Below are 13211 nucleotides of genomic sequence, written 5' to 3'. Positions count from 1 at the left end.
TCACACATGCAGTCAGAAAATACTACACCACCAATAGTACAATTAACCATACAAGGACCTGGGTCACTACACTTTTCAGGTAAACCTCCCATTAAAGCAGATATGGAACTTCCTAAAGGAATAGTTTCTAATTCATTAATTTTGTCTTTATGTATACATAAATCTTTTAGAAACTTTGCATATTTAGGTACCTGTTGAATAACATCAAAAAGGGGAACAGTTACCTCAACCTTTTTGAATATCTCTACCATTTTGGGATCAGGTTCCAGCTGCTTCCTGGGCTTCCTTGCAAGTTGTGGAAATGGAATGGGAGTGGTGTCTTCTGTAGTGTCTGCGCCTTTCAGTGCTTCCTATTATGGTTGTACTTCTTCTTCTTCAGCCATGTCCTGTATGTCCTCTTCCTCTTCAACATCTTCTATTTCCACTACCTCTCCTGCAGTGTGGTTCCAGACCTCAGGGTGATGGCATTAATACCACCCTTGGGATTGGGTAATGGTTGAGAGGGAATTCCACTGGAGCTCAAAGGTTGGTTATTGGAGTTGTTCATTGATCCAATCTGGGAGACAAGAGCCTGCAAAGTAGCGTTCAGACCATTTAGAGTGGCATTAATGTTATTTTCCATGGTCTGCTGTCTCCGATCAATAGATTGTAGTAAGTCATCATTGGCAGATGAAGAAGGATAGGTAATTTGAGAGGTCTGCTGTTGGGTATTCTGTGGTCCTTGGGATTGCCTTAGGTGAGGTGCTCTGTAAGGCTGATTCTGATTCTGCTGCCTGTTGTTGTTATTATTCCACCTCTGATATCCCTGATTATCTCTGCCTCCTCTGTTGTTGTTGTCCCTCCAATTCTGGTTAGAATTGTCCTGCCATCCATGGCTGTAATTGCCACCTTGATTGTACCCTTGGTTGGGGCGGTCATAGAAGTTATGAGTGGCTGCCACGGTGTTGTCTTCCTGCTGGAGCTGCGGACATTCGTCAGTATAATGGCTGTAATCAGCACAGATTCTGCAAACTCTTTGTGGGACTAACTGTTGGTTTTGCTGTGCTGGAGAAGGTTGAGCTTGCTGAACTTGTTGTTGATTCAATTGCATTTGCTTCAGCAAGTTGGTCATTTCACAGATACTCTGAGTTAGAGCAGTAGTCTCTCTACTAGAGGATACTTCTGCAACGGCTTTTGAATGGCCTTGTTTCTGCCTGTGATTCCTAGTAGATTCAGCTAAGTCACTGATCAATTGCCATGCCTCATCAGTGGTCTTGTACTTTTTCATAGACCCATTGCTAGCACTTTCCAATGTGGTCTTATCTTGGGGCCTCATGCCCTGTGTGACATAACCGAGTAACACTATCTTGTCAATCATATGGTGGGGGCAAGCTTCCAGAAGATTATTGAAGCGCTCCCAGTACTCATAGAGAGTTTCAGAATCATCCTGAACAATCATGGAAATATCTTTCCTCAGTTTATCAGTAACTTCAGCTGGAAAGAACTTTTCCAAAAATTCTCTTCTGAGTGTATCCCAGTTGGATACAGTTGCTGCGGGTTGAGTGTAGTACCACTCTCTTGCCTTTCCCTCAAGAGAAAACGGGAAGGCTTTCAGCAAAATTGAAGTTTCATCTGCACCATCACGCCTGACAGTAGAACAGGCTGCTTGAAAATCTCTCAGGTGCTTGATAGGCTCTTGAGCAGGTAAGCCATGAAACTTGGGCATCAAATTGAGCAGTGCGGTCTTTATTTCAAAATCTGTAGCCACCGCTGGATGATGCGCTTGAAACGGTTGCATTGTAAAATCAGGGGCTCCAGCCTCCTGGATAGTAACTCTCCTAGGTGCTGCCATGTCACCTATACGTAAATCAACCGAATCAGTAGAACGGGGGCTGGTTTCTTTCTCAAATGACGTTTCAGATCCGCCCTCAGAGAGGACTAACCGACGCCGAGCTTGCCTTATTCGTGAAATAGTTCTTTCAATCTCAGGATCGAATACTGGCAAGCTTGGATCAGGAAGTGAACGCGTCATCTAGCGAAAGAAACAAGCAGCTCATAGTAGCAAAATAAAATAAAATGCAAATAAATAAAATCCAATTAATAACTTTAGCACTCTATTGCAACTCCCCGGCAACGGCGCCAAAAATTGATGGTAGCAGAAATTGGCGAGTTAAGAATTGTTATAAGATATGCGTTGCAAGTATAGTTCTCAACCAACCAGAAATCCGCTTATCAATTTAAAAGGGGTGTCACAGAAATTAAAATTAAAATACTGGGAGTATGAATCCCAGGTCGTCTCCCAACGAGTTGCAGGAAAGTGTGCTATTTTATTAATCAGATGGTTTTCAAAAAGGTTTGAGTTGAATGACAGAAAATTAAATTAGAGAATTAATGTAATTTAAATAAAAGCCTTGACTGGGAGTTGATTAGCTGGAAGCCCTATTCTTGTTGGAGTACTCTCAAGATTAATTGACAATTGAGGGTTATTATGTTTAGTTGTCCCTCACTAAGTAAGGGAAAGTCAAACAAGTTGGAATGCTGTTTTTATCCACAAGTTCCAATCCGCTCTTGGGAGGATTGGTGTTAGTGACTAGAGAGCAATCCAACAATAAACCCAATTACAATCTTTCTCTTGAGCATCCCAACTCAAGGGTTCCTTTCAATCAACTCCCCATCAAGTTAGGGAACTACTCGCTCATTGTAAATGAAAAATTCATAACATAAGAAAGGGAATTAAAGAAAGACATGATAAATAATGATCAAAAGATTAATTAAAAATAAAAGTAATTCTTGTATTAATAAATGCTAAAATAATCCAATAGTAAAATTAAGTAAATTAAGGAACATGGAAGAGTAAGAGACAAGTAAAGAGAACGAACTAGAATGTCGAAGTCTTGATGAGGCAATAACTCTTCTCAATATCCCAATACAAAAACAATGAAAAAAACAAATCCTAAAAACTATGAATGTGTAGAGAGTAAACCTAGAGGAAGAGTAAAACTAGATCTGAAAAACTAAAACTATGCAGAATGAATGTTCTCTTTGGTTTCTGCATGTTCTCTGGCTCTAGTCTGCTTTTCTGGGCCGAAAACAATGTCAAAATAAAGCCCAAAATCGCCCCCAGCGATTTTGCAGATTATGCAGATCGCGCATGTCACGCGGACGCGTCATTCCGGCGGACGCGTCATTCGGCGTTTCGCTTTGCCACGCGGGTGCGTCGTCCACGCCTCTGCGTCACTTGTGCAGTTTCCAATTCGCGCGGCCGCGTCATCCATGCGGCCGCGTCGCTTCTCGCTGGTCATCTCCTCAATTTCTTGTGTTCCTTCCATTTTTTTGCAAGCTTCATTTCCAATCTCTAACTCATTCATGCCCTATAAAGCCTGAAACACTTAACACACAGATCACGGCATCGAATGGAATAAAGGAGAAATAAAATACATAATTAAAAGTATCTTGGAAGCAAGTTTTCAATCATGCAATAACTTTAGGAAGGAATTATAAATGCATGCTTATTTAATGAATAAGTGGGTAAAGATCATGATAAAACCACATAATTAAACACAATATAAACCATAAAATAGTGGTTTATCAAACATCTACCAATGCTTGGACTTCCATTGTGTTTCATCATTCAAAGTTAATAACTCCAAGCTTTGATGGAGTTCTTCACAAACCATAGGCTCCCAAAGTTGATCCTCCTTTTGTAAGCAAGAATCCCATACTTTGTTTTCACACCCGTCTTCAATTTGATCACCTTGATTCCGTTTGGGTGGTAGAAAAGTTGAATTCTCATGAAGGCACCAAACTACCCTCCTAGACCCATTCAATTGAGCACCACACCAATCTATGCTCTTCAATTTTGAGCTCCCAACCATAATGAGCCTAGACTTACAACGCCAACCACTAAACATCCTCCTCTTATGCTTAATTCCACAAAGCGCCCTAAGTTGGCCATCCGTCTCAAGCATGTCATATTCAAGTGGGATAATAACGCTAAGAATTAAAAGTTTTACCCACTCAAATGAAGGATTAGATGACAACCTAGGTGGAGGAGTTCCCAATGGTCTTGACAAAGCACGCTCCACTCCCGTCCATCCTCTTCTAGATTCTTCCACCACTTGGCAAGGTTTTTCAAGCTCTACCTCTTGCCAAGCTTTCTCAAGTTCACATTCTTCTTCACCAAATTCTTCTATCTCTTCCCTATTGGTGCGCAGAAATCGTGATCGTTCATTCCTTCGTAACGGCGCTAAAAACTTTATACGCACGTTCATAATCTCAGTTCTTTGTCACAACTTTGCACAACTAACCAGCAAGTGCACTGGGTCGTCCAAGTAATAAACCTTACGTGAGTAAGGGTCGATCCCACGGAGATTGTCGGCTTGAAGCAAGCTATGGTCACCTTGTAAATCTCAGTCAGGCGGATTCAAATGGTTATAGAGTTTTAATAATTAAAAGATAATTAAAGTATAAAATATGATAGAGATACTTATGTAATTCATTGGTGAGAATTTCAGATAAGCGTATGGAGATGCTTTTATTCCTTCTGAACCTCTGCTTTCCTACTGCTTTCATTCAATCCTTCATACTCCATTCCATGGCAAGCTTTATGTAGGGCATCACTGTTGTTAATGGTTACTTTCCGTCCTCTCAGTGAAAATGGTCCAAGATGCGCTATCACCGCACGGCTATTCATTTGTCGGTTCTCGATCATACTGAAATAGGATTCAGTAATCCTTTTGCGTCTGTCACTACGCCCAGCACTCGCGAGTTTGAAGCTCATCACAGCCATCCCTTCCCAGATCCTACTCGGAATACCACAGACAAGGTTTATACTTTCCGGATCTCAAGAATGGCTGCCAATAATTCTAGCCTATACCACGAAGACTCTGATCGTAGATCAGAAGGCTAAGAGATACACATTCAGGCTTGTTTGCATGTAGAACGGAAGTGGTTGTCAGGCACGCGTTCATAGGTGAGAATGGTGATGAGCGTCACATAATCATCACATTCATCATGTTCTTGGGTGCGAATGGATATCTTAGAGAAGAAATAGACTTGAATTGAATAGAAAAACAATAGTACTTTGCATTAATTCATGAGGAACAGCAGAGCTCCACACCTTAATCTATGGTGTGTAGAAACTCTACCGTTGAAAATACATAAGTGATAATGGTCCAGGCATGGCCGAATGGCCAGCCTCCATAATGGTCTAAGATAGCATAAAACTGATCAAAGATCTCCCTAATACAATAGTAAAAAGCCCTATTTATACTAAACTAGTTACTAGGGTTTACAGAAATGAGTAAATGATGCAGAAATCCACTTCCGGGGCCCACTTGGTGTGTGCTTGGGCTGAGCATTGAAGCTTTCACGTGTAGAGGTCTTCCTTGGAGTTGAACGCCAGTTTGTAACTTGTATCTGGCGTTTAACTCTGCTTTGCAACTTGTTTCTGGCGTTTAACGCCAGAATAGGGCAGAAAGCTGGCGTTGAACGCCAGTTTGCGTCGTCTAAACTCGGACAAAGTATGGACTATTATATATTTCTGGAAAGCTCTGGATGTCTACTTTCCAACGCAATTGAGAGCGCGCCATTTGAGTTTTTGTAGTTCCAGAAAATCTACTTTGAGTGCAGGGAGGTCAGAATCCAACAGCATCAGCAGTCCTTTGTCAGCCTCTGAATCAGATTTTTGCTCAGGTCCCTCAATTTCAGCCAGAAATTACCTGAAATCATAGAAAAACACACAAAATCATAGTAAATTCCAAAAATGTGATTTTTATTTAAAAACTAATAAAAATATACTAAAAACTAACTAAATCATACTAAAAACTATGTAAAAACACTGCCAAAAAGCGTATAAATTATCTGCTCATCACAATACCAAACTTAAATTATTGCTTGTCCCCAAGCAACTGAAAATCAAATAGGATAAAAAGAAGAGAATATACTATGAATTTCAAAATATCAATGAAACTTAGCTCCAATCAGAGGAGCGGGACTAGTAGCTTTTTGCCTCTTGAATAGTTTTGGCATCTCACTTTATCCATTGAAATTCAGAATGATTGGCATCTATAGGAACTTAGAATTTAGATAGTGTTATTGATTCTCCTAGTTCAGTATGTTGATTCTTGAACATGGCTACTTTATGAGTCTTGGCCGTGGCCCTAAGCACTTTGTTTTCCAGTATTACCACCGGATACATAAATGCCACAGACACATAATTGGGTGAACCTTTTCAGATTGTGACTCAGCTTTGCTAAAGTCCCCAATTAGAGGTGTCCAGGGTTCTTAAGCACACTCTTTTTTTTTTTGCTTTGGACCTTGACTTTAACCGCTCAGTCTCAAGTTTTCACTTGACACCTTCACGCCACAAGCACATGGTTAGGGACAGCTTGGTTTATCCACTTAGGCCAGGATTTTATTCCTTTAGGCCCTCTTATCCACTGATGCTCAAAGCCTTGGGTTCTTTTTATTACCCTTGCCTTTTGGTTTTAAGGGCTATTGGCTTTTTGCTCTTACTTTTTGGTTTAAAGAGCTTTTGGCTTTTTCTGCTTGCTTTTTCTCTAATTTTTTTCTCTTTTTTTTGCCATTTCTCTTTTCTTTTCTTTTTTTTTTCGCAAGATTTTCTCTATTCACTGCTTTTTCTTGCTTCAAGAATCATTTTTATGATTGAAAGATTATCAAATAACATTTCTCCTTTTTCATCATTCTTTCAAGAGCTAACATATTTAACATTCATAAACAACAATATCAAAAGACATATGCACTGTTCAAGCATTCATTCAGAAAACAAAAAGTATTGTCACCACATCAAAATAATTAAACTAATTTCAAGGATGAATTCGAAACCATGTACTTCTTGTTCTTTTGTAATTAAAACATTTTTCATTTAAGAGAGGTGATGGATTCATAGGACATTCATAACTTTAAGGCATAGACACTTAGACACTAATGATCATGTAATAAAGACACAAACATAAATAAACATAAAGCATAGTAAACGAAAAACAGGAAAATAAGAACAAGGAGATTAAGGAACGGGTCCACCTTAGTGAGGGTGGCGTCTTCCTCTTCTTGAAGAACCAATGGTGCTCTTGAGCTCCTCTATGTCTCTTCCTTGCCTTTGTTGCTCCTCCCTCATAGCTCTTTGATCTTCTCTAATTTCATGAAGGAGGATGGAATGCTCTTGGTGCTCCACCCTTAGTTGTCCCATGTTGGAACTTAATTCTCCTAGGGAGGTGTTGATTTGCTCCCAATAATTCTGTGGAGGAAAGTGCATCCCCTGAGGCATCTCAGGGATTTCATGGTGAGAAATTTCCTCATGCTCTTGTTGAGATCCATAAGTGGGCTCTCTTGTTTGCTCCATCCTTTTCTTAGTGATGAGCTTTTGAGATAAATCTCTCCATCTCCCATGACTCAGAGGTGGAAGCTTTTGCCTTCCCTTTCCTCTTTCTAGAGGTTTCTCTGGCCTTAGGTGTCATAAATGGTTATGGAAAAACAAAAAGCAATACTTTTACCACACCAAACTTAAAATGTTTGCTCGTTCTCGAGCAAAAGAAGAAATAAAGAAGGAGAAGAAGAAGAAAAATGGAGGAGAGGGAGAGGGTGTGTATTCGGCCAAGGGAAAGAAGAAAGGGTTGTGTTGTGTGAAAATGAAGAAGGAATGAGGGGTTTATATAGGAGTGGGGAGGGTGTAGGGTTCGGCCATTAGGGTTGGGTTTGGGAGGGAAAATAGTTTGAATTTTGGAGGTAGGTGGGGTTTATGGGGAAGAGTGGATGGATGTGAGTGGTGAAGAGGTGATGGGGAAGAGTGATTGAGGTGATTGGTGAAGGGTATTTGGGGAAGAGAGTTATGAAAAGGTGTGAAGAGGAGAGAAGAAGAGGTGGGGTAGGTGGGGATCCTGTGGGGTCCACAGATCTAGTGGGGTCAAGGACTTAACATCCCTGCTCCAATTAGGCGTGTAAAACGCCCTTAGCATGCATGTCTGGCGTTAAACGCCAGCTTGCTGCTTGTTTTTGGCGTTAAACGCCCAAATGTAGCCTGTTTCTGGCGTTTAACGCCAGCTTGGTGCTTGTTTTTGGCGTTAAACGCCAGCTTGGTGCTTGTTTATGGCGTTAAACGCCAGACAGATGCTTGTTTCTGGCGTTTAAATGCTAGAATGCTTTTCCTCCAGGGTGTGCTATTTTTAATGCTATTTTTCATTCTGTTTTTGACTTTTCAGTAGTTTTTGTGACTCCACATGATTATCAATCTAAAGAAAACATAAAATAACAATAGAAAATAAATAGATATAGTTAAATAACATTGGGTTGCCTCCCAACAAGCGCTTCTTTAGTGTCAATAGCTTGACAGTGAGCTCTCATGGAGCCTTACAGATGTTCAGAGTATTGTTGGGACCTCCTAACACCAAAATTAGAGTTTGAATGTGGGGGTTCAACACCAAACTTAGAGTTTGGTTGTGGCCTCCCAACACCAAACTTAGAGTTTGACTGTCGGGGCTTTGGTTGACTCTGCAGTAAGAGAAGCTTTTCATGCTTCCTCTCCATGATTACAGAAGGAGATCCTTGAGTTTTAAACACAAGGTTGTCCTTATTCAGTTGAAGGACCAACTCTCCTCTATCCACATCAATCACAGCTCTTGCTGTGGCTAGGAAGGGTCTTCCAAGGATGATGGATTCATCCTCATCCTTCCCAGTGTCTAGGATTATGAAATCAGCAGGGATGTAAAGGCCTTCAACCTTTACTAACACGTCCTCTACTTGTCCATAAGCCTGTTTTCTTGAGTTGTCTGCCATCTCTAATGAGATTCTGGCAGCCTGTACCTCAAAGATTCCTAGTTTCTCCATTACAGAGAGTGGCATTAGGTTTATGCCTGACCCCCGATCACACAGATCCTTCTCAAAGGTCATGGTGCCTATGTTACAGGGTATTAAGAATTTACCAGGATCCTGTTTCTTTTGAGGTAAAGTGTGCTAAACCAAGGCATTTAGTTCCTTGATGAGCAATGGAGGTTCATCCTCCCAAGTCTCATTACCAAATAATTTGGAATTCAGCTTCATGATTGCTCCTAAATATTGAGCAACTTGCTCTTCAGCAATGTCTTTATCTTCTTCAGAGGATGAATAGTCATCAGAGCTCATGAATGGAAAAAGGAGGTTCAATGAAATCTCTATTGTCTCTAGATGAGCCTCAGATTCCTTTGGTTCCTCAAAGGGAAACTCCTTATTGGTCACTGAACGTCCCAGGAGGTCTTCCTCACTAGGATTCACGTCCTCCTCCTCCTCTCTGGGTTCGGCCACACCAAGTAAGGTTATGGCCTTGCACTCTCTTTTTGGATTCTCTTCTGTATTGCTTGGGAGAGTACTAGGAGGGGTTTCAGTGACTCTTTTACTCAGCTGGCCCACTTGTGTATCCAGATTTCTAATGGAGTACCTTGTTTCATTCATGAAACTTAGAGTGGCCTTAGATAGATCAGAGACTATATTTGCTAAGCTAGATGGATTCTGCTCAGAATTCTCTGTCTGTTGCTGAGTGGATGATGGAAAAGGCTTGCTATTGCTAAACCTATTTCTTCCACCATTATTAAAGCCTTGTTGAGGCTTTTGTTGATCCTTCCATGAGAAATTTGGATGATTTCTCCATGAGGGATTATAGGTGTTTCCATAGGGTTCTCCCATGTAATTCACCTCTGCTATTGCAGGGTTCTCAGGATCATAAGCTTCTTCTTCAAAAGATGCCTCTTTAGTACTGTTGGATGCAGCTTGCAATCCATTTAGACTCTGAGAAATCATATTGACTTGCTGAGTCAATATTTTATTCTGAGCCAATATGGCATTCAGAGTATCAATTTCAAGAACTCCCTTCCTTTGAGGCGTCCCATTACTCACAGGATTCCTTTCAGAAGTGTACATGAACTGGTTATTTGCAACCATGTCAATGAGTTCCTGAGCTTCTGCAGGCGTTTTCTTTAGGTGAATGGATCCACCTGCAGAATGGTCCAATGACATCTTTGATAATTCAGACAGACCATCATAGAATATATCCAGGATGGTCCATTCTGAAAGCATGTCAGAAGGACACTTTTTGGTCAGTTGCTTATATCTCTCCCAAGCTTCATAGAGGGATTCACCTTCTTTTTGTTTGAAGGTTTGAACATCCACTCTAAGCTTGCTAAGCTTTTGAGGAGGAAAGAACTTGGCTAAGAAAGCCGTGACCAGCTTATCCCAAGAGTTCAGGCTATCTTTAGGTTGAGAGTCCAACCATATTCTAGCTCTGTCTCTTACAGCAAACGGGAAAAGCATAAGCCTGTAGACCTCGGGATCAACCCCATTAGTCTTAATAGTATCACAAATCTGCAAGAATTCAGTTAAAAATTGAAAAGGATCTTCTGATGAAAGTCCATGAAACTTGCAGTTCTGTTGCATCAGAGAAACTAATTGAGGTTTAAGCTCAAAATTGTTTGCTCCAATGGTAGGGATTGAGATGCTTCTTCCATGTAAGTTGGAATTTGGTGCAGTAAAGTCACCAAGCATCTTCCTTGCATTGTTATTATTTTCGGCCATGTCTCCTTCTTTTTCAAAAATTTCTGTCAGATTTTCTCCAGAGAGTTGTGCTTTAGCTTCCCTTAGCTTCCTCTTCAGAGTCCTTTCAGGTTCAGGATCAGCTTCAACAAGAATGTTCTTATCCTTGTTCCTGCTCATATGAAAAAGAAGAGAACACAAAAGAAAATATGGAATCCTCTATGTCACAGTATAGAGATTCCTTATGTAAGTATAAGAAGAGAAGAATAGAAGAAGGAAAAGATAAGAATCCAAACACAGGGGAGAGGAGTGGGTTCGAATTCTTGAGTGAGAGAGGGGTGTTAGTAGATAAATAAATAAATAGAAGGGGATGAGAGATGAGAGAATTCGAAAATTAAATAAAATAAAATAAAAATATTTTTGTTTTTAATTTAAAATCAAAGTTAAAATTCGAAAATTAAAAAGAAAAATAAAATTAAATTAAATTAAAGTTTAAAACAATTAGTTAATTAAAAATAAATTTTGAAAAAGAGGGAAGGGATTTTCGAAAATTAGAGAGAGAAAAGTAGTTAGGTAGTTTTGAAAAAGATAAGAATCAAACAAAAAGATAAGATTAATTGAAAAAGATTTGAAAATCAATTTTGAAAAGATAAGAAGTTAGAAAAGATTTTGAAATTGATTTTGAAAAGATATGATTGAAACTTATTTTAAAAGAAGATTTGAAAAAAGAAATTTAAAAAGATTTGATTTTGAAAGTTAAAGTTGATTACTTAACTAACAAGAAACAAAAAGATATGATTTTAAAATTTAAAGATTGAACCTTTCTTAATAGGCAAGTAACAAGTTTTAAAATTTTTGAATCAATCACATTAATTGTTAGTAAAGATTTTGAAAATATGAAATAGAAATAAGAAAAAGATTTTGAAAATCATTTTGATATTTTCGAAATTATGAAGAAAAAATGAAAAAGATTTGACTTTTGAAAAAGATTTGAAAAAGATAGAATTTTTAAATTGAAAATTTGATTTGACTCATAAGAAATAACTAGATTTTAAAAATTTTTGAAAAAGTCAACTCAGATTTTCGAAAATTTATGAGAGAAAAAGGGAAAGATATTTTTTTTATTTTTGAATTTTTAATGAAGAAAGAGAAAAACAACCAAAAGACTCAAACTATGAAAATTATGAATCAAAACACACAATGCATGCAAGAACACTTTGAATGTCAAGATGAACACCAAGAACACTTTGAATGTCAAGATGAACACCAAGAACTTATTTTTGAAAATTTTTAAGAAAAGAAAAATATGCAAGACACCAAACTTAGAAATTTTCAAACCTTAAACACTAATAAATTGGAAATACATATGAAAAACAAGAAAAGATACAAAACATAAAATTTGCAAAGATCAAACAAAGAAGATCATCAAGAACAACTTGAAGATCATGAAGAACACATGCATGAGTTTTCAAAATTTTAAAGAAAAATTAAAAGCATGCAATTGACACCAAACTTAAAAATTGGCACTAGACTCAAACAAGAAATATCATATTTTTGGTTTTTATGATTTTATTAATACTTTTTTTTGGATTTTTTGAAAATCAATTGGAAAAAGAAAAATAAGGATTTCAAAATTTTTAATGAGAATTCCAGGAATCATGCAATGTTAGTCTAAAGCTCCGGTCCAGGAATTAGACATGGCTTACCAGCCAGCCAAGCTTTCAGTGAAAGCTTCGGTCCAAAATACTAGACATGGCCAATGGCCAGCCAAGCTTCAGCATACATAGTTCAAGCATGTGAAGAGGAAGCCTCAGTCCAAAAGAATTTAGACATGGCTTTACAGCTAGCCAAGCTTCAACATATCTTGAAGAAATTCTGAAGTCTAACAAAAACAAAAAGTTAAAATTAAAATAAAATTACCTAATCTGAGCAACAAGATGAACCGTCGGTTGTCCAAACTCGAACAATCCCCGGCAACGGCGCCAAAAACTTGGTGCGCAGAAATCGTGATCGTTCATTCCTTGGTCACGGCGCTAAAAACTTTATACGCACGTTCAGAATCTTAGTTCTTTGTTACAACTTCGCACAACTAACCAGCAAGTGCACTGGGTCGTCCATCTAATAAACCTTACGTGAGTAAGGGTCGATCCCACGGAGATTGTCGGCTTGAAGCAAGCTATGGTCACCTTGTAAATTTCAGTCAGGCAGATTCAAATGGTTATAGAGTTTTAATAATTAAAAGATAATTAAAGTATAAAATAGGATAGAGATACTTATGTAATTTATTGGTGAGAATTTCAGATAAGCGTATGGAGATGCTTTTATTCCTTCTGAACCTCTGCTTTCCTACTGCTTTCATCCAATCTTTCATACTCCTTTCCATTGCAAGCTTTATGTAGGGCATCACCGTTGTCAATGGCTACTTCCCGTCCTCTCAGTAAAAATGGTCCAAGATGCGCTGTCACCGCACGGCTATTCATCTGTCGGTTCTCGATCATACTGGAATAGGATTCAGTAATCCTTTTGCGTCTGTCACTACGCCCAGCACTCGCGAGTTTGAAGCTCGTCACAGCCATCCCTTCCCGGATTCTACTCGGAATACCACAGACAAGGTTTAGACTTTCCGGATCTCAAGAATGGCCGCCAATAATTCTAGCCTATACCACGAAGACTCTGATCGTAGATCAGAAGGCTAAGAGATACACATTCAAGCT

General features: G+C 38.9%; 2 non-coding genes across 2 annotated transcripts; both read left to right on the top strand.

The window, feature by feature from the left end:
* The first annotated feature begins 1351 nt into the window (after positions 1-1351).
* LOC130978699 (small nucleolar RNA R71) lies at positions 1352-1459 on the top strand. The gene has a single exon (XR_009086317.1). It is a non-coding gene; the product is annotated as a small nucleolar RNA R71 (small nucleolar RNA).
* Positions 1460-10038: 8579 nt separating this feature from the next.
* On the top strand, positions 10039-10146 carry LOC130977411 (small nucleolar RNA R71). The gene has a single exon (XR_009085102.1). It is a non-coding gene; the product is annotated as a small nucleolar RNA R71 (small nucleolar RNA).
* Positions 10147-13211: the final 3065 nt, after the last annotated feature.

The sequence above is a fragment of the Arachis stenosperma genome, chromosome 4 (assembly GCF_014773155.1).
Source record: "Arachis stenosperma cultivar V10309 chromosome 4, arast.V10309.gnm1.PFL2, whole genome shotgun sequence".
NCBI classification, from domain to species: Eukaryota; Viridiplantae; Streptophyta; class Magnoliopsida; order Fabales; family Fabaceae; genus Arachis; species Arachis stenosperma.
Note: the sequence above shows the minus strand (reverse complement) of the source record. Positions and strands in the feature narration are given on the sequence as shown.